The sequence below is a fragment of the Phodopus roborovskii genome, unplaced genomic scaffold (genome assembly GCF_943737965.1).
Source record: "Phodopus roborovskii unplaced genomic scaffold, PHOROB, whole genome shotgun sequence".
Classification (NCBI taxonomy): Eukaryota; Metazoa; Chordata; class Mammalia; order Rodentia; family Cricetidae; genus Phodopus; species Phodopus roborovskii.
Genome location: NW_026126511.1, coordinates 52,581,973 through 52,604,924, shown reverse-complemented (window position 1 = coordinate 52,604,924; position 22,952 = coordinate 52,581,973).

Sequence of the window (22,952 nt, the reverse complement as noted above, 5' to 3'; positions counted from 1 at the left end):
CCCACATTTGGGATGGGTCTTCCTTCCCTAGTTCAGTTTTTTTAGAAGTACTCTCATAGACATACCCAGAGGTATGTCTCCGTGGTGATTCTCAGTCTAGAGTTGACAATGGAGGTTTACCATCACACCCAGGCTATTCCCAACCTCTTTTCCAACTTCTCCATATCCCCCTGTGATTCTTCCTTTTCCTTTAGCCTCCCCTCTCAAACTGGAGGGGCTCATCTAGAGATTTCCCTGACACAGCCTTTCCATGGTCCTGTCCCTCTACCTCAAGTCCTGAGCATCATTTTTGACATCTCCATCAGTTACATCTTCAATTTGACTTCATAAAGATTGTCCCCCGGTAAGCACTCCTTGATAGGACCTCTGGTTCTTGACTCAAGCCCATGCATGTTTCATGGTCCCTGTACTTTACACCATGTGTTTAAGTGTCCACACTCAGTGGATATGTCCTGTTGACCTCTGCTTCCATTCCAGGTAATGAGGTTCAGAACCCATTACCCCAAACATGACTTCAGGAGAGTAGAACACATCACCCTTGGACATGACACTGTGACCTGGAGATTACTCAGAGGACTTTACTATCGGACAGTGTTATGGAGGTTGGAATGGATGTCATCAGAGTGTCTGGCATTTTAATGTTCTTCCCTAGTTAGTGGCCTTGTTTGGGAAGATTTGGGAGGTGTGGCCTTCATGAAGGGAGTATGTCACTGGGGCAGGCTTTGAGAGCTTAAAGACTTGGCTCTTTTGAGTTGGCTCTGCCTACATCTTGTTTCTGTGAGATGTGAGCTCTCAGCTGCTGCTTCAGTCACCATATCTGCTGCTTGCTGTCACACTTCCCCGCCATGACAGTCACAGAATCTTATCCATCTGGAACCCTAATTCCCCAAATCCCTTCTTTCTGTAAGTTAGTCTTGATGTTGTACTACAGCAATAAAAACCTTAACGAAGACAACTGGGGAAGAATAACCCTCTTGTAAGAAAGAGTGACATCACTAAAGGCAATCTCAGTAGTCAGAGTGGCCCCATCTCCATACCTGGGCAATCAGTTACTGGGTACCCTGGCCCACATGGAAGGCACTCACCTCTTTGCCCCAGAGGAACCATCTCTCTTTCATGAAATGAAATGTTGCCTTTACAGGTACACATGGCATGCACACACCCACTTCCACTCCCATAGGAGATGTTAAGTGACTAATCCAGCTTCTATAGAAGGCAAAACCCACTCATTCTTGGGGGGAAGGGGCTATGGTGGTTGGTTTTAATGTCAACTTGTCGCAAATTAGAATTACCTGAGGAGGGACTCTCACCTGAAGATTTGTCCTGATTACCTCATTGATGTGGGAAGGCTCTCACCCCAAGTGCTGGTAACAGTCCAGATAAAAATGTCAGAGGGAAGATCATCTGCCTTTTGCTCCATGCCTTCACTCTTGATCCCTGGTTCATTTCCCTTGCTGCTGCTGCTGTTGCTGGTGCTGCTGCTGTTGCTGGTGCTGCTGATGTTGCTGCTGGTGCTGATGTTGCTGCTGGTGCTGATGTTGCTGTTGCTGCTACTGCTGCTACTGCTGGTGCTAATGTTGCGGCTGCTGGTGCTGATGATGCAGATGATAATGATGATCCTTCGCTGACATCACAACCAGCATGTCCAGGCTTCCATCATTGAATAAGGACAAGTAGCTCTTTGAGCACTTTCCAGGTTTAGATATCAGATCGGGACTGCTGAGGCATCAGTCATGTGGGCTGTTGGCCTCTCCAGGGTAAGACTACTGTTGTTACAATTTTAACACAAACTGATTGAATAATAGAGAATTTATTTATATATAATAAATTATGTCATATGTGTGATGTAAATAATATATACCTGTCAGTTCTGTTCCCCTACAGAGTCCTGACTAATACAGGGGTAAATCTCCCATGACCCCAATGATTCCTAAAGAGCCCACCACTCCTCAGCACTAAGTTGGGGACCTCTACAGCATAACCTGTGGTCAATTCAGATCTCAGCACTGAGTCCTGTGAAGCTTCCTCTCCAGTCTTTTTAACACCATATGTTCCTCTCTCAAAACAGAATCACCTGGAGAATCCAGATCCCGCTGTATTCACACGTGACAAGTCACACTATTAACCTGTGGATGCCGGGAGAAGCAGCCACTGTTTGCAAGCCTCCTTTAGATAATGGGTGACCAAAGCCAGATCTAGGGTCCAGCAAGGTCACTGGTACTGAAATGGCCTTCCAAACAGGTCTATTGACTAGTCAAGAAAGGTCGGAAGAATCAGCTACTTGGCCTCTTGTAGTCTGTTCCTGCTGATTCGGCCTGTTTGGCTTTCACAGCCATTTCCTACCCTCAGAATATCCCCTTGTTTGAAATGTTGTTTCCTATTTAATAAATCATTTATGTGTCATTCAAGGAGTCAGGCATTCAATTTCAAGGTAGAGGACACACACATGCACGCAAACATGCACTCATGTGTATACAGGTATACACACATGTACACACACACATACACACACACACACACACACACACACACACACACACACACACCCCACAGGTGCAGAGCACCACACCTGCCCATGCCCTATTTCCCCTCAGAGTTCTCTCAAGTTGTGAACCTTGATCATGACGTTGTGGTGGATACAGACTCATTTCTGTTCCTTCTGGGCAGCATCATCCTTCTGGGACCCAGTATTTAACTTTGCAGAAAGTTTAGTCTCTGACCACTCTTTTTGGGGGTTGCAAGGTGGGTTTGGGGCCATGCCATGGGTTTTGAATGTTCCATCTAGAGTGTTATCACTGTAAGAGAAGATGAACAAGAGAAGGGCATGTCACCCCTTGCAGGAGGCCACAGAATCTCTGCCCAGAGTGTGCTTTGGAAGGATCTCTGAGAATCACAGTTAGAAAAAGGGGAAATTGACTCTAATAGCACTATTAATTATTATTTAACTTATTTAACAAAAGACCTCTGTAAGAGGAGCTGAGAACGTGGTACGTGCTGAGAAAGACATAAAACCGGGGCGATGAGATTGTGCCTACTTGTGACCAAGGAGAAGGTGACACTTATTTTAGCTACTGCCCTTGAGGCAGGAGAGGCAGACCCGGGCCTTAGAAATGGTGATGTGAGTGATCCGTCTACTTCTCTTTTTAAAAGGCCAAGGGTGGGGTCAGAGAATCTAGCAGGTATAGATGTTTGCTGCCAATCTCCAGAACCCATGTGGTGGAAGGAAAGAACAGACTCCTGCAAGTTGTCCTCAGGCCTCCACATAACCCTCACCCAAACACAACTGAATAAATGTAAAAGAAAAGCTTAAATGACTGAGGGGATAATTAATGTCTCAAGATCTCAGACCGGATTTTATTCACCACTCCCATGGTTGTCCTAGTAGAATGACTCTTTAGGGAGGCAAGGCTTCCACCATAACACATGGTCAGAGCTTGAGGTTACTTACATGGGATTTAAAAACCATCTTCTCAGTGTTGCTGAGTCTGGACTCTCCAGAAGATGGCAGCAGCAAGTCTCAGCCACCCTGAGGTCACCAGGCAGAAATATGTGCAAGGGGCTCACTCTTACTAGGACCTGTGTGCCTTTGTACAACCAGTGAAAGAACTCCTCTTGGGTAGAGAAAACAGGCAGGGGGTGTGTTTGGTTAAATATTACTGAGTCAGGATATTGAATGGGGACATATGAAAGCCACACTTTTCCTGAGCCTTGATCTAATTCAAGTGCTGTGTGCTTACACCCAGTTTCCAGGCAGCCAATGCCATCTGATGCCTTGACTTCTAGGAGTATGATGGACCGAGGAACTGAAATCTGGGGTGTCTACTAATGCACGTTATTGGTAAAAGGAGTCCCTGAATATTTTGGGTGTCTCACAAATGACACTATCCTTTTTCTTAGACAAGGAAGAGCTGCTTTATATTCCACCAGCAGTTCAAGAGTTCATTTTATTTCTAGAACTCTGCCATTCAATAGAATAACACATGCTCTTCTTATTATAAATAGACTGATGTACAAAGCTAATTATTATACAAAAATGCACAAATGTGTGTAAGTGCAGCATTTATATCTGGCATAGTTTTCTATTTAAAAGATACTTAAAACCTGTGTACTTAAATATACAGTATTTGAGATAGAATAATGTGTGTAAATCATGGTTTTTACAGTTAACCAACCACAGATGAAAAATATTTGGGAGGAAAAATCCAAAATGTTCCTGTATCAGTTAGGCTTTTTTTGCCAACTGGACACATGCCAGCGTCATCTGAAAAGAGGCAATCTCGGTCAAGAAAATGCTCCCATCAGATTGGCTTGGTAGACAAGCCTGTGTGGCATCTTCATGATTAATGACTGACTTGAAAGAGTCCAGCTCCTTTGGACAGTGTCACTCCTGGGCATGTGGTCCTGGTGGTATAAGAAAACTGGCTGAGTAAACCATAAGGAGCAAGCAAGTAAGCAGCACTCCTCCATGGCCTCCGCATCAGCTCCTGCCTCCAGATTCCTGCCTCTAGTTCCTTTTCCCACTGTCCTTGATGATGGACCGTAATCTCGAAGTGAAATAAGACCTTTCCTCCCACGTTGCTTCTGGTCATGGTGCTCATCACTGCAACATAAAGCAAACTAAGACAACTCCCCAAAGCAGCGTTTGAAGCTGCCACACCCTGAGCCCTGCTGAATCCACACAGATACAGTGCTCTGTAGGTACCTAACATGACAGAAAATATGCTGAAGTATTCTTGGAAGTTCCAGGCAAATGGGTTTTCTAAGGGGGACCTGGGCACCTGTAGGAGTCCTGGAGCCTATGGGTGACTGTGTTTGCATAGATGCCTGCTGTATTAATGTGACTCATAGATCCTGCATAGTACACAAATTCTTCGAACTTGATGTCACTTTCTATTAAGACTGTAGATGTTGCCAGTTGTGGTGATGCACACAGGCATGTACACATGCACACACAAATGCACCCATGCATGCAGGTAGGATTTGCTGAAGGAGGCAGAGGCAGGAGGATTATGAGTTCAAAGCAGGCCTGGACTACACATTTTGGTTGGAGAGTTGGCTCAGCATTTAAGAACACTAGCTGCTCTTCCAAAGGAGATATGTTCAATTCCCACAATCCACATGGCAGCTCGCAACTGTCTACAGCTTCAATTCCAGGGGATCTGACACCCTCACACAGACATAAATGCAGGAAAACACCAATGCACATGAGATTTAAAAAATAATAATAATGTAAAAAACAAACAAACCAAGTATAGGTGGCATTTTTCAAAGCAAGCCAGGCTATCTGTGACTGTTTACAGCTGTCAGGATGAAGCTAACCTTGAAGCCCAAAGCATCTGTGTCAGCCACTTGTGCGGAGGGAGCAGTCTGGAGTGAATTTTGGTTCCTCTGCATGTACCCAATGTTCTTTAGAGATCCAGGACCACCATAGTCCTGTAAATGGCCTGTGCTAGGGTGTACCAGGTATCAGGAAGTCATTTTTATCTTGGTTGTCACTCAGTGGCAGAGGACCCAAGTCCATTCTCTCTAGCAAAACTTCCCTATATGGACATCTCCAGCAAATGTCACATGGGAGAAGAAGGATGCAAGTAGTAGAGAAGCTTAGACTTGGGTCTATCAACCTCTGGCCTGGTTTTCTGGTCTGTAAAACAGTTGTTGGCTGGCAGGGTTTTCCATTTTCTGGTCTTCCTTTTCATGTAGGTTTAAGAAGACAATCGGGGACTTATTGCCACCTCCTGCTTCTGTTCAACTCTACCAGGAAGAGAAAGCTTTCCCTTTGTTTCAGTGTACCCTGGCCTCCTGCAGAAGCCACAGTGAGGGAGCAAGCTTAAGGCTGCCTCAGGCTCCCCAATCTTAAATTCTTCTTTTTATACATACCTTTGAGTCCTAGTTTCCTTAACCCCTGCTTCCTACAAAGGTCAATATCCTGTTTTCTGCAACTATATTCACAAAGGCGATTCTCGGGATCTGATCTCATGGTTGCTGACAGGGAGCAAATGTCAGCCCAATCCTGGGAAATTGATACACAACAGCTCAGTTTCAGGGCTCAGCCAAAGTAGTTCCTAATAGACTCTAGATGACAGATAGGATCATCCATCACAGGGAAAATCCAAGGCACAGCTTTGTGGTGGATTTTGATATCCTTATCACTACTTTGGAAGCAGAAAGTTTATAACTATTTCATGACATAAAGTATTGACACACACAATATATGCTTGATATTTTACTTGGCTGTTAAGTGAATGTACATTTCCTGAGCTTATTTGAGATGCAAAGTGATTTTCAAAACTTTGTACATTTGTTTTTTATTTATTTTGTGTATTTGCGTGTGTCAAGGCACATGTGTAGAAGTCAGAGGACAATTTTAGGAATCAGTTCTCCTCCTCCATGTGGGTTCTGGGAACTGTCCTCAGATCATCACAGCAGACTTGGTGGCAAGTGCCTTTACCTGCTGAACCATCACTCTGATCTATAATTTTTTTTTTAACAGTCTTCTTGCGTATCCTCAGCTATCCTGGAACTTGCAATATAGACCAGAGTAGCCTCAAACTCAGAGATCCACCTGCCCCTGCCTCCTGAGTGCTAAGATTAAAGTCATGAACAACATAATGGTTTTGAAAGATTGTTTGGCCAGGTGTGATGGTATACACTTTTAACTGTACCTCTTAGGAGGCAAAGGCCAGCCTGGTCTAACACAGAGAGTTCCAGGCTAGCCAAGACTACATAATAAGATTCTGTCTCCAAAAATATTATTTTATTAAATTATCAAACTGTTCTCAGGATTAGTTTATAACACAGGATCATTTTTAATACATTTTATTAGCCAGGTGTTGGTAGCTCACACCTTTAATCCCAGCACTGGGGAGGCAGAGGCAGATGGATATCTGTGAGTTCAAGGCCAGCCTGGTCTACAGAGCTAGTTCCAGGATAGGCTCCAAAGCAATAGAGAGAAACCATCTTGAAAAACATATATATAGTTTTAAAATGTAAAAGATTATTCATTCTTCACTGAAACAATTTACTATATAGTATTACTATTTGTTACTTAACTGAAGACCATGTATGACAGCATAAGGGCCTTGCTTGGCACTGTCACTCATCTGTTGTTAATAGTATGTTCTTAAGGGGGATTATTTGCAATAAATCTCAGAACATTCATTTTATTTCCCTACTAGCAGCTCATGTAACAGGCAGGTTGCCTTCAGGAGTGCCAGCTGGTTGAGTTCAAGGTTGGTTTAGACCACATTTGATGAGCTTGCTAGTTTTAAAGAGGAGTTACCCTGCTTGTGAGAAGGCAGATCTGGCTTATTTTTTCTTTCATTTCATATATTTAAAAAAAAATCGTAAAGGCCTGTGTGTTATAAGAATCAAAGCAACTCTTATTTTGCTTCCTAAACTGCTTTGATAAACACCATGACCGAAAGCATCTTGGGGGAGTGTGATGGTTTGAACGACAATGATACCTATTGGCTCATATGCTTAAATATTTGGTCCCCAGTTGGTGGAACTGAGTGGGAAGGATTAGGAGGTGTGGCCTTGTTGGAGGAGATCTGTCACTGGGGGAGGGCTTTGAGGTTTTAAAAGCCCACCCCAGTTACCCCTCTGCCTTGAGTGCTGGTGGACCAAGATGTGAGTTCTCTTCTATCTGCCTGCCTGCTGCCATGCTTCTAACCCTCTAGAACTGTAGGCCACCAATAAGCTCTTTCTTTATAAGTTGCCTTAGTCATAGCATCTTATCACAACAATTGACAAGTAACCAAGAATGGGAAGAAAGGGCTTATCTTACCTTGAAGATTGTAGTCTCTCATGAAGGGTTGTCAGGGCAGGAACTCAAGGCAGGAATCTGGAGGCAGGAACTGAAACAGAGGGCTTGCTCTCCATTGCTTGTTCTGTTTGCTTTCTTGCACAACCCAGGACTATTTGCGCAGAGATGACATCATCCCCAGTTGTTACAAGTAAGGTTTTCCCTGCCGCTGGTCCCACAGCTGCACCAGCCCCAAATAACACACAGAGACGCTGAATTAGATATAAATGCTGTAGGCCTGTTACTTGTTTCTTATCGGCTAGCACTGTCTTAATTATTAACCCATTTCTATTAATCTAAGTACTTCCACGTGGTCTTATCTTACCAGAGAGAGGGGGCCGGCAGTTCTGCTCTCTAATCTCTCCATGTTGACTCCTACTACTACTTCCTCGAATCCTCCTTGTCTCCTAGTCCTACCTATCTTGCTTTTCTATTGGCCAACAGTGCTTTATTCATTAACCAGTATGAGAAACATATTTACAGAATGACATCTCCCATCACCCAGTGAGCCTACATGAATCATTAGTCAAGAAAATGCCTCACAAACTCACAGGCCAACCTGATGTATCTCAGCTTTCTTATTTGAGATTGCCTCTTTCCCGATGATTCTGCATATGTCAGGTTGACAAAAACTAATGAACACACTAAGTAAGTGTTCCCTAAATTCCCCTAATCAAGAGCTCTCTGGAAGAGGCTCAGTATGTTTGGGTTTGAAGGGCCTGTCAATCTCTGGAGTCAGGAAAACCTGCTAATCGACAAGAAGTTCTGCACACATTGAGCTGCGTCTCCTCTCTAGTGTCAAGCAGTCTCTGCCTTTGGGGTGTGGCTGAGATGCCATAGAGTTTGTTCTTAGGGGCCTCCAGATATGTATAGCACTGCTGAGCCTGGGGATACTGCACTTGCCTCTTCTTTTACTGTGATGGAGCTAAATTCAATAAACATTTGCAAAGACATGGCATTGTCCCAAAAAGAGAAACACATATCTGTTTGCAAGATTGGTCTGACAAGCTAAATATCAGTGTAATAGGAGTTATAGCCTACACCGTCCTCCATCACTATAGTTACTGATAGTGCAGAAAATATTAGCTTTGAATGATATTCTTTTTCCATTCATAGCTGTTAGCTGCACTCTGTTGAACACCACCTCTCCTTTCTCCCTGGGAAGGACCTTTCTTAAGGACAAATTGGTCCAATTACATAAACATTATTATAACATTCTTATTCTAAAAATAACTACTCATATTCAGGGTTTTAGACCACACATCAATTTCCTTGGCCAAGATATACTTTATATGCAGTTAAACTGTCTTAAGCATAATAGCCAATGAGTTTTACCAAGTGTGTGGACCTCTGTAAGATATCTAAAGAGCAAGCATTTGACGGTTTGAAGGTATTAGTGATATTCAGTCACCAGCTGAATCAGTGCTGCCACTACATTTAGGAATGAAATGAAAATTGCTTCCCCTTGGAATAATTTTACTTCTTTACTTCCCTCTTCCTGTGTTTTCTTGTCTGTCTGCTGTGTGAGTCTGGATTTGTGCATGTCTGAATGCTGTCTTATGAGTCTGTCTGTCCCTAACCAAGGGCCTTGCTCGGAAGCACGGAAAGCATTGCATGGGGCCAGAATGGGGGAGCTTCACAGGAGTCTCAAACAGTTTACAAGATGAAGTTACTCACTCCACCTGCCCCCACTCACCCAGATAACATACACACATGCACATGCATGCAGGCAGGCACGCGCACGCACACACACACACACATACACACACAGTTGAGCTTTAATAATTAGTAATAAGTCTCCATGTAGTTCGTTCTTGCGAAGCTGGCAGTACCAAGGGAAAGGTCTTGCTCAGCTTGTTATCTTTACAAATGAGGACAGTAGGGTGGCACCATCACAATGAGCTGATCCCTCCCACATCAATCATTAGTAACAAAGTGCCCACATTCTTGCCTATAGGCCAATCTGATAGAAAGAAGGTCTTAATCTGGTCCCTTTTCCCTGGTGATTCCAGTGTGTGTCAAAGTTGCCAAAAAAACTAACCAGCACAACTTGTATGCTAAAAACTATGTAACTTTGTTTTTCTAAAAATAAATAAATAAACAAATAAAAGGAAAGATGTCTATTTTGTGGCTTGGATGACTTAATATGTCTAGGCTGCTGACTTGATCTACAGGTTTAACATGAGTCCTGTCAAAATCCCAGCTGCCTTTCTTACAGAAATTGACACATGCATCTTAAAAGTCAGAGAAGTTTTCAAAAAGATGAAGGAGGTCGGTAGACACAGAGTTTCTGAATTCACAGCTTTGCATTAATGCTCCTATAATCCCAGCCTCAGTGGGGCTGTCTACAAACAAAGACTTGCATTTACTGTTGGCTTGTTTTATTTTGTTTTGGTTTGGTTTTTCAAGACAGGGTTTCTCTGTACAGCCCTGACTGTCCTGGAACTAGCTCTATAGACCAGGCTGGCTTCGAACTTACAGAAATCCACCTGCTTCTGCCTCCCAAGTGCTGGGTGAGATTAAAGGCGTGGGCCAGGCTGTTGGTTGTTTTTTGACAAAGGTGCTATCCTGAAATCAGAGCAGCTGTTGGATCCCTGCAGGATCAGCACTGTTATCCTCCTTCACAGAAGGTATAGGGGAAGGTCAACAGATCCTCAGTTGAGTTCCAATCCCTCCATAGCACCACAAGTGTCCCTGTGGTGCTATGGACATAACCCAGCCACAGCTACACTAGCCACATCTGTCCCCAGCTGACATAACCCCACCCTCCCCAACAGCTACACTAGCCACATCTGTCCCCAGCTGACATAACCCCACCCTCCCCAACAGCTGCACTAGCCACATCTGTCCCCAGCTGACACAATCCCTCCACAGCTACACTAGCCACATCTGTCCCCAGCTGACACAATCCCTCCACAGCTGCACTAGCCACATCTGTCCCCAGCTGACACAATCCCTCCACAGCTGCACTAGCCACATCTGTCCCCAGCTGACACAATCCCTCCACAGCTGCACTAGCCACATCTGTCCCCAGCTGACACAATCCCTCCACAGCTGCACTAGCCACACCTGTTCCCAGCTGACACAATCCCTCCACAGCTGCACTAGCCACATCTGTCCCCAGCTGACACAATCCCACCACAGCTACACTAGCCACATCTGTCCCCAGCTGACGCAAGCCAGCTGTGCTAGCTCAGGAGAAGCTGGTGTACACAGATAGTGAAAGCTTAACCTGATATGCAGCTCCATCAGTGTGGTTTTTGGGGTTGTCCTTCATGCAGAGGTGGGGTTTCTCTGTGCTGTGGCTGTTTGAGGGTGTAATTCATGCTCCTATAAGTAACCCCAATAAACTCACTGGTTCACCAAGCTGGACTTGGATGGAATCATTTCTTTGGGCTGTTATTGATACTCAATTTGAGTTGAATAAACATTCTTATCAGCCCAGAAAAGGTAACACATTTTTTTTCCCTGTCAGATGATCCTGGGATAACTAGCTATACATAAAAAGAAAATTAAGTTTGTCCTCTGCCTCATACCACAGACAAAAATGAACTAAAAATGGATCACTACCCTACATTAAGAACTGAAACTCTAAAGATAATCCATGAGTAATTACTTTGAATTAGGCGGTGGCTCCTCAGCTATAAAAACCAAACATACAAACAGCAAACTGCAATGTCTGTCGATTCTAGAGTTTATACGCTGTCCTTCTGTGGTCTTGGATGGAGCTGAAGACAGATAGTCATGGTTATAGCTTTCCTTAGTTAGGATTAAAGATAAGTTACATATAAGACTTTAGACTCACAAAGACAGGATAGGTGATAAAATATTTTCTTAATTCCTGATAATGTTAATGGACTAAATATTGTTAACTGTAGTTCTTATTTGATAACTGCTTTGTTACATATTTTACTATGTTAAAGTTTAAAACCTTTCTTTTTATTTAGACAGAAAAGAGGAGATGATGGGGGATGTCATTCTGTAAATATGTTTCTCTTATTGGTTAGTGAATAAGGCACTGTTGGCCAATAGGGAAGCAAGATAGGTGGGTCTAGGAGATGTGGAGGATTCTGGGAAATGTAGGACAGAGTCTCAATGTGATCTTGGGAAGAGAGGACACATGAGTCTGGCGTTCTTGGTAAGATAAGACTATGTAGAAATACATATATTAGTAACTATGGATTAATAATTTAGACAGAGCTAGCCAATAATAAATGCCAGTAACTGGCCAACACTTTCATAATTAATACAGTGTCTCTGTGTTATTTAGGGCTGATGTGGCTGTGGGACCAGGCTGACAGGGAAATGCTCATAACAGTACAGTCTGTTGTAACCAGGATAAACAAGACATGGAGTGTCTTGTTGAAATTTGGGAGGCATAGTCTCCCTCACTCTTCTGCTTGATCTAGAGCTTCTCTCTGAAGAAATGGATACAGACCTAGTACTGGCTACAACTGCCTTGCCCCACAAGAGCATCAAGCTTAAACCACGTCCCACGCCAGGTCTGCAGAGCCGGATGCAGGCATGGGTCCTGGGCCAGCTGGCTGAAAACCGAGATCTTCAAGCCCCTTCTGTGAGCCCTTTAGTCTTTCAACTATTTAAGCCACATATGTTGTGTTTCTTGATATGTCCAATCAAAAGCAAACTGAGTCAGAGCAAAACATAGACGCTAAAAACAAAACTCACTGCAGAATGAGGGGAATCTACTGACATGCGCTCTGTGTTCCCTCTGGCAGAATGACCCAGATTAGCAGTGTGTTCTCACGAGTGGGTGAAACGATACACCTGGATGCCCTCCTAGGCAAGTGTGATCTGACTCTGACACCAGGGCAGGTAACTGTTTAGTGACTGTCACAATGGGGTGCTACTTCAGCTATAACTCTTCCTCCTTTTCCTTTTCTTATAACTGAAAAGAAAAGTTCTCATGTAACCTGATGCTATGTAAAACTAAACATGAGGGCAGTATTTGTGGCCTGAGCCTGTGGATGGTGCCCCAATGGGTAACATGGGCAATCAAAATGAAGTCACTCATGCTAAACCATATTACAATCTGAAGCTAAATTATTTAGTTGAGAGATCAGAATGAGAAATAGGGAGAGAGGAAGGGAGGGAGGGATGAAGAGAGGGACGGAGAGAGGGAGGAAGGGAGGGAGGGACGGAGAGAGGGAGGAAGATCCAATTTCTCAGACAAGCAGTGTGTTGCTAATATGACAATGCAGCCTTCATCCTTACACGCACACACATACACACACACAAAGGAGATGTGAGGTGACCAGATGTTACCAATAAGTTATCTGTTTATAGTTCTGTCTGCCCCCACCTAAAAACGTAATGCAATGACCAACCCAGATGGGGTAAATATGATCAAACTGTATTACCCAAACCTATGGAAATGTCACAGTGTACCCCTGTATAGTTAATCCATGCTCATCACTTTCCTCCTTCAAGACATTCACTATCTATACAAACAACCTTCTTTGCTCAGCTTAGCCCATCATATATCCCATCTTAATGAAATTTAATAAAAAAGTATTACATTTTTGTGTAAATATAAAGTCTAAGGTTGTTAGAGTAGATTACATGACTGTAATCGCAGCTCTTAGGAGATGGAGGCCAGAGGATATCAACTTGGAGGCTACCTGAGAAGACCCTGTTAAAAAAAAAAAAAAAAAAAAAAAAAAAAAAAAAAAAAAGACTTGCAGAATGTCCTGATTTTATCCATTGACGTAACTTACAAACAAGTGCATGTATCTGAAGTCATCCATAGAAAGGTTTTACGTGTGGACTCTATGGCTACCACAGGAAGATAACAGTTACCACCAGCTCTAGAAGGTTCCCTTGGGCCCCTTTCCTTACAGTGCCCCATGTTCCTGAAAAGTTAAGCTGGGGGTGGGCTTTGAGGTTTTAAAGCCTATACCACCCTCCCACCTCCTCTCACCCCCTCCCACCCCTCCCACTCCCCACCCCTGCCTGCTGCTTCTGAATCAGGATGTAAAGTTCTCAGCCACGGCTCCACTGTCAGGCCATATATGTGGAAAAACATTTAAATAAAGGGTTTGGACCATCGATGGCTTCAAGCATCCACTAAGGTCTTTAAATATGTGCCCCTGTGGATGAGGTGGAGGAAAGACCATTGTAATGTCTGGAAAGTTGACAATTAGCAATTAGTTGTTCCTTGGCAGAATTCCAGTCACTCTGGGCACAGAGCATCTTATGTGTCTATGAAGAACTTCGGGCATTCTGTCACCCACCTAAAGATGGAGACAAGCTCCTAGAGCCATATTTGCATTCCATCTTTTCAAAAGATCTGAAAGAGATCATGAATACTTTGCTGGAGAAGGTAACAGTGGTTATACTTTTATTAAGTTTTTTTTTAACTTTTAATAAGTTTTAAAAGTTACAATACCTTAAAAACCACAGAACCTTCCAACATAAACTGTCTGATATAGTCAGACGTGAGGCAAACAAGGAAATGGCAGGCTCAGCCTCAGTGAAGTCTAAGCCACTGAGCTGGTTTGAGCTGGTTAGGTGGCTGCAGGACTCTGAAGAGGACTCTGTGTGTGTGTGTGTGTGTGTGTGTGTGTGTGTGTGTGTGTGTTGGGGGGTGGTAATAGTACTTTCAAAGAAAAAGTTTGGTATTCTGTGGGGAAGGAATCAGGCCATTGTGATAAACCCCTGGTGGGGATGGGGGTGGAATCAGGATAGTTAATTTTGAAATAAAGAAGATGCCCTACCCTTACCTTGGTTGAACCCCTCACTCATCCACGCACAAAGGGAAGGATGCAGGTCCTTAACTTTGCACAGAAAGCATCTTAGGGGTATCAAAGTGCTTGTGAGTCTCTGCACAAAGGGAAGGATGCAGTGTCTTTAACCGTGTACAGAAAGCATCCCCGGGGGCGGGGGTGGGGGTGAGGGGGGTAGGTACCAAAATACTTGTGAGTCTCTGCCTCACACAGCTGATGCCACAACAGGCTATGGGGTACCTGTAGATCAGTGGCCTTACCTTCCATTTGCACACCAGCCCCAGTTCACACTGGAACCCAGCAAGAACATTTGCTACCTCTGGCTTATTGAAAGAAAACCACAATCTCAGGAAGTTATTGGGGTTGGCTAAGTTCACACAGCTTAGTCAAAACCAGTTTGTCAGCTTCCAGATTTACTTTCTAGGACCTTTTCACATGATCAATCAAACAAAGAGGTTCTCAGAAGTTTGCTCTCCCCTAGCATTTCCAGTGCAATGTCCAAGAGAGCCAGCTTTCTTCTGCTCAGGTGTCATGTCGATGTCTCCACACTACGTGCAGTAGCCGTTGACTGTACTTTGTTGATCCTTGGTAACCATCCTTAAATGGATGGCTGGTATATTTAGCAGACTTTGCTGTACCATGATTCATATTTTCTCAACTGAGAGTAAAATATTTAAATGTTACCCTGTCAAGTTTGCAGCAATCTTATTCCTTCTGCACAATGGAGGTCATGGAAATAAGTCACAAAAGGTCCTTGCCCAGTCACTAATTTACTGACAATACCCAAAGCCAGAATTGGTATTAATAGATGGGTTCAGTTCCCCATTGTTGATGATTAAGGCCATCTGCTTCAAATTGTCATTTGAGAAGGAAATGAAATCCCAACAAGGTAAAGTGTCTGCAAGCCTGGCCTATCATACAGGCTGGAAGTGGGAATGTGTTTGGAGGGGTGGGTGGGGAGTGAATTGCAAATGAAGACAGCTACACACTGAGTAAAAGTGAAATATCTTACAGGAAGAAAGGGAAAGGAAGAAAGGGAGGGAAAGAGAAAAAGAGAGAGGGAAGGAAAGAGAGAGGTTTCTGAAAATAAATACATGAAGTTAGTTGAAATAGATTCAAATAGGGCATTATACCCCTGAGATGCTAGGCAAATCCTATCCAACATTTGGGACTGCGTAAGTCCACAAAAATCAAATGCACTGAAGCACCAGAACGTCACCAGGATGTCAAAGGTGGGATCTGGACCGATGACCAGTTTGAATGGAGGTAGCTACAATGAGCACTTTCCCCCTTCCTGTGCTGTTCTGACTTCTCTCCAGAGAATGACTCGGCTCCCAGGACACCTGGGAGGAAATTTACAAAGCGTCCTGGCAATATGTAGGAATAAGAACAGGAAGTGGGCATTGAGCATGTGTGTGGCTGTCAAGTTTCCTTTGTAAATCCAATCCCAACATCTTGGCTGTCTGAGGTGAGCATTGCTTCGTAAGTTAGTATGGTTTCCCTCTCCGGAAAAAACGACACCAAACAAAACTAAAGAGGAAAGTGATGAACAGTTAGACTGTCCAGGTTTCTCTGTGAACATCGCGGCTGCCCAAACCAGCTGCCATTGGACTGAGCAACCTGGGAGAACAAAGAAACATTAGGAAGGTGACTGGCTCTGGCCACGAGGCTCAGGAAACCCCCCAACAAAAAACTTCTCTTGGAACAGACACCTCCATCTCAGCAGCTTTGCTCACTAGGACTGTCTTGGAGCTAGTTTGATTAGAAGAAACAGGGGTAGGCAAGAGTTTCCAGGAATCCCCACACGAGCTGTATTTTAGGAGGGAGTCTGTCTCCATGGCAACAGAGACACGCTGGGCTGTGAAGCCTGGGAGGCTCACCAGCCCTGTGTCTACACAGCATCCCCCAAGGCTTAATTTAGCAAACAAAGTGCACCTGATGACAGGTGAGGCTGCAGGGGACCTGCCCTGTTCCAGAGAAAAAGCTATTTAAACCATGTGAAAAGCAGTGCTGAAACTAACCAGTTAACGTTTAAGTGTGAGTTTAAGAGCTATTAACTATTGATATGTAACCAACAAAGTTTTAAAATGTGAATTTAAATGCTATTGAAACACTTGAACCATCCCAGTGGTGGTGGTGCGTGCCTTAAATCCCAGCAGAGACAGGCAGATCTCTCTGTGAGTGTGAGGCTAGCCTGGTCTACAGAGCAAGTTCCAGGACAGCCAGGGCTAACACAGAGAAACCCCATTTCAAAAAGCAAAACAAAACAACAAATAAATGTATCCAGACTTCATGATGAATTTGGGAACATTCTGGAAGGATAGCGAAAGAATTGGAAAAGTCAGTTAGTAGGTCATATAAGCAGATATTTGTTTCCAGCAGATAATTAACAATGTAATTGTTAATTTGTTACCAATGGAAATTCATTAGTGAACAACAGTACTGAGGCCAAACTTCCACAGTGTGTGTGTGTGGGGGGGGGAAATACATGTTGCCAGGCCCAGGAAGTGGTAACAGAGTAACAGGTATTTTCTAGAACACAGACACTTCTGGGTTTCATTTTATGTGAACCTCACCTGAAGCATAAAACAGCAAATGAAAGGCTTGTAAAATTTAGAAAGATAGAAAATAAGCCAAAATGGTACAATCAGTCTAAGATGCAGCACGTGTGACACAGCAGCGTGTGTAAATGCCCTCACAAAACCCACTTTATGCTGTGGCTGTATCAGGAAACCTCCTGAAAAATGTGACTTCTAAAGGCAGGAAATAAAAGATGTGTTAAGGGCCAATCAGCTACAAACTTAGCAGCAGATGTGATAGACTTCAGGTGGAAAGTATTATGTAAGAGCAAAAAGGAAATAAATAATTCAGACAAACAAACAAATAACTTGAGCTCCAATATTAAGCAAAAGTTCCTAGAATTCCAAGAAGTAAAGAAGACACATAGAAGCCAGGCAGTGGTGGCACATACTTTTAATCCCAGCACTTGGGAGGCAGAGGCAAGTAGATCTCTATGAGTTCGAGGCCAGCCTGGTCTACAAAGCTACACAGAGAAACCCTGTCTCAAAAATGGAAGAAGGAAAAGGAGAAGGAGAAGAAAAAGATAGAAAGTCATTGAGGAAGGCATCTGACGTCTAACACTGGCCTTCACATGTGTGCAATTATTTATATACCCACATGAATACACTCATATCATCATCTCTCCCAGCTAAAGAAAGAGGGGGATGAGGAGGGGAAAGGGAAGAAAGGAGAGAGGAGCTCACACAAAGAGAGAGAAACACACACACACACACACACACACACACACACACACACAGAGAGAGAGAGAGATGGAGATAGAGAGAAGGAAAGAGGAGATAGAAAGAGCATGCCACACACATACAGAGAGAACTCAGAGAGAGACGCTTCTAAAATCAGTAGGGAAATATCTTTCTCTGACTGTTCACTAAGTGGTTTGGGAGCAACTGGAATCAGCCTGAAAACAGATGTGGAGGTGAACCCATGCCATACAACAGACAGCAGGATAAGTCCAAACTGGATTGAAGACAAAAATGCACACAAGGGTGAATCATGAAAGCACTAGGCCGAGTCCATGGTGGAGCACCAGATGAGGGTGCACAAGGCCAGGGGCGCCACCCAAGCACCACATCCACACACAGAATCAGAAGGAAGATGAGAGAGCCTGTTGTAGCCGTGAAGTGGAAAGGTTCCGGCCATAATTTAAATCATTAGAAAATATTCAAAGCCTATATCACAACAAACACCATAAGCAAAGCCAAAAGATGAACTGGGGATAAAATAATGCGTGCCTAGAAATACACAAGCCAAAGGCCTGCAATCATATAGAAAAACCACCACTACTACAGAAAACACCAAGGTCTTCTAAATATATATATATTAAAAAAAAAAAAAAACAATGCCAGAGTGTCTCATAACCAGAGAGCATGTTCCCCGCTGGAGAAGGAAGGGAGGCTTGGGAATGCAATAAGATCTTCCGGTGAGGTGTGATTGTGTCATACACAGCTGGTCATATTGTCAACTGCCCCAGCTCCAAGGAAGGCTGGTGACATCATCTATCCAAACTCCAAATGCTCTCTTTTTGATTGAGCCCTTCTGTTCCTGAATATGTAGCCTGTAAATGTATCTTCAAGTTCAAACTTGTGTCTGTATGGAATTTCTATTGCAGCATTGAAGGAAAAGCAAAACCTCCAGACAGGAAACTGGAAACAGCTCAAATACCCAATGAGAGAAGATGGGGTGAATCCTGCTATGATGCACGGTGCAATACTTTGTACCCTAAGCAAATGCCAAAGCTGCGTTCTGAGTACAGCTGTAGCATATTGTTAAGTGGAGATAGCAAGGCTCTGGAGATGGTATAAAATGAGAAAAAAGTAAGAATGTATAATTATAGAATATAGAATGTGAAAGTAAAGCACAGCAAGTAATTAGTGACAACTAGACATCTTATGCCACCAAATGAAACCTCCAGTGCCAGGAATGGGTTACACCTCATTAACTACATGAGTAGTTAACCAAAGGGGCACCAGTAGAAATCCTTAAATATCTCAGGCTATTGCTAAGGCTATTGGTTGTTCTCTACAAACTGATGGTAAGGCCCTATTGCTGAAACACACACATATACACGAGCATATGCATGCATGCATGCGCGCATGCGCAAACACACACACACACACACACACACACACACACACACACACACACACTGAACATGGAGAATTGACCGGGTCCCTAACTAGAGCTATCACTCCTACTGCCTAGTGTTCATGGTGCTGGAAGGTTCTCTATACACTACTAGAGAAGAAAAGTGAACACTGACCCAGCTTTAAACCCTGAGATCTAACATGTGGACTTGCCAGTAAGATACGCTGGAGCAATAGTGGTGCACACAGCACCAACCACTGATGGGATTTAAGACCCACTCCATGAGATGGAGCCCATGCCTGACACTGCTTGGGTGGCTTAAGGGAAAACCAAAAACTATTGTTCTGCTGAAGAATCACCTCAATAAAATGACGACGCCTAACGACATGTTGGTCACCCCATAAGTCAGTGCCTCACTCAGCCATCATCAGAGAAATAGATAGGAACCATCACAGAGATCCACGACTGGACAACATGCAGAGTCAGGAATTTGGAGACACTCAGTCTTAAATGGGACATTTTCATCAAACCCTTCCCCCAGGGCTCAGTGGTCCAAGAAGAGGAGGAGGTGGAAGGATTGTAAGCCACAAGTGATGAATGACTCCAAGTAAACAGTGTTTATGAAACACAACAGGATTGATTCACATATGAACTCACAAAAAGTGTGGCAGCATGAAGGCCTGCACAGGTCCAGACCAACCGGGGTCCCATCCCCAGCCAAGAAGCTTCCTCTAATTGACATCTGCCTGCAGAGAAAAGAATGAGTTTTCTCCAATGAAGTCTCACTGCTTACATGAGCCACACACACACATTTTGATGTATTGTCCTGTGTCCAGGAGCTCAGGCAACACAAAATGAACTCAAAGGTAATTGTTGCAGGTTCTGTCTCATATTGCTATTTAGGCACTTTTTTCTTTTTTTTTTTTTTTTTTTTTTTTTTTTTTTTTTGTCTTATTGGTCATTTTCTTGTTAAGAATTTATGTTTTGTATGTTTCTTTTTGTTTAGTTGTTTGTTTCTCTTTTAAAGAAAAGGCATGGAGTTGGGTGGGTAGGGAGGTGGGGAGGATACATGAGGAGTTGGGGGAGGGGGAAAATGCTCAAGATAAATTATGCAAAAAGATTTTTTAAATTATGAAGCTGTTGACTAGTTACTAGCTTTTCTTATTGGCTAGCTCTGTCTAAATGGTTAACTCATAATTACTAGTACATGTATTTCTACATGGTCTTATCTTACTGAGAACAACAGACTCACTCATCTTTTCTTCCCAAGATCACATCTTGACTCTCATGAAAAGAATTTTTAATGAAAAATGCAGATAAAAGGAAGTTGGTGACAGTGTGTGTGTTGATTAATCTTGCCAAGTTGACTGTATTGAGAAACATTCAGGAGCATAGAAAAAGCACACTTTAGGTCTGTCTATGGAGTGTTTCTAGAGACAATTAAATCGTGAGGGCGCTGACCTAAGTGTGTGTGGGAGGGCACTCATCAACTGATTATTCAAAATTTAAGTGGAAATGGTGGCACCTAGAAGGTGGGGCCTGGCCACTGAAGAAGGGGCACCCTTTAAAGTATATATTTATCCGGAACCCTTCCAGTTATTCTGCTCTGCTTCACGGGCTCATGAGGTAAACATAGGTTCTTTCTATGGCATTCTGCCTTACCACAGGCTGAGAAACAATGAGCCAAAACATCTCTCCTCTTTTAAATTGTTTGTCACTAACACACGGTCGCTGTGACCTGAGAGACAGAGGTGAAGGTGGGAACAGTTGGGTGGAGGAGGATCCAAAATGGGAGATAATTGTTTTCTTAGGTTCCAGGGGATGTTGGGCCCTGAAACTGTATAACCTTTGTGGTTTTGGTTTTTAATTTCTTTAAAAAGAAAAAAAAGCTAAAAATGTAAACATATATTAAAAGCAAGTAAAAATACATCTTCAGAGAATCCAGAATAATGATATGCAGGTGTTGCCTAAGAAATAGTTCCTAATGAGGACTTCCTCGTGTCATTGTTACCCAGAGTGTCTGTTGAACATTTATCATCTTCAGCCCAGCCAAGAAAACTAAGAGCAGACTAGGGGCCTGTTTCACAGCCTAGCCAATGAGACGTGATCAGACGCGCCCCCTCCTTAACTCCTAGCCTGGGAGAGCAGATGGTGCTCTCAGCTGCTGAGCCATCCCTCTAGACCTGTATTGTTTTTTGACATTGGGTCTCACTTTGTAGTTCTGGCTAGTCTGGAGCTTGCTGTGTTGACCAGGCTGGCCTGGAACTCACAGAGATCCAACCTGGATTAAAAGTTCTTGGATTAAAGGGGGGTGCCACCACACCTCATTTACTGTTTAGTTTTCATTCAAGAGCTTGACTGTCACAGGATGCAGGGTTGCAGCTGGGAGATGAAGCTATACCTTTAAAATCCAGGTTTCCAAGAAGCCTGGCTTTGGCAAGTGTCTCTGCACTCTGTTGCTGATGAGTATCTCCTCCACCGGCAGCATCTGCAGGGGAGGCGGCTCTGCTCACATCTCAGAATCTGTGAGTTTACACATGGAAACAGTCTCATTCTGCTGCCTGTCTTGGAAGGAACAGTTTGCATTTGTTAATGAGGCAGAAAGTTCTTCACACGTTTTTAAGTAATCACACACTTGGTAGAGCGTGCTTTTTACAAGCCCACATCCTTGACATGATGGCTGCATTCCTGAAAAGCTAGGCACACATTTAATTTTTAAACTCTCCTCTTTGTAGGACTGGACTTTCACAAAAGGATTTCCTTAAACAGAATTATTTTGTCAGTTATTTAAAGTTGTTAGCTATATTAGGTTCCAAAAGGTTAAATACTTATGAGTATAGAACCCACAGTGGATGTAGGGGTTCTAGTCTGATCTTACTAGAAATGTGTCATATATAATAATTTATTAGCATGACATTTATGCTTTATAAGGTTTATGTTTATTATGTATTTTATATAATAACCACATTATAACATAACTAGTTATTGTGTTGTCAATAATAACAATATAGGCATTGCATATTATAACATAAAGATAGAAAATACATACATGTCAAATAGTTCATGGTGTATATTAAAACACACATGAAGTGTGTATTAACAAAGTAGAAAGGATAGTTTTTCATTTTATTTTGTTTCTTAAACATTTTTCTACCTTTCCTTAGCTATAATTGTATTTCCTAGAAATTACTGGTTTTTTCATAGAGCATGTCAGACCTGTACAGAATCACATTTATAAGACATATATAACAAGGTAGCTATTATGAATCCAGTAATATTTGACGATTACATGATAGTTATTAATTTTAAGTTAGGTGAGTCCAAGATTAGCAAGCACAATTTTAAAAATCTGATTGGGCGGATGCTGTGCCTGGCCTTGCCCAAGGAGGCTGTCATTTAGTGATTTTCACATTCCTGGTCATGCTTTTCTCTAATGATAATTACGAATGTTAATTCTTGCTTTATCCAGTTATCAGCCACCATGGACCTCCTGCTTTGGTAGATGAGACCTCTTTTTATCCCTCCTTCCCTATCCCTCCTTCTGGTGCCCAGTAGAGCTTATCAGCATTTTTAGTGTGCCTCACTAAAGTGTGGCCCCTTTCTGGAGCTGTCCTAACCAATGGTACGCTGCACCTGTCCTCACAGCATCCAGTTGGTGGGTGATGGGATGTGATTAGGCAGCTCCAAAGAGACCACAGTCCGTGTTGTGTCAGGGCAGCCTCTGAAAGAGAGGCCTGGGGCTG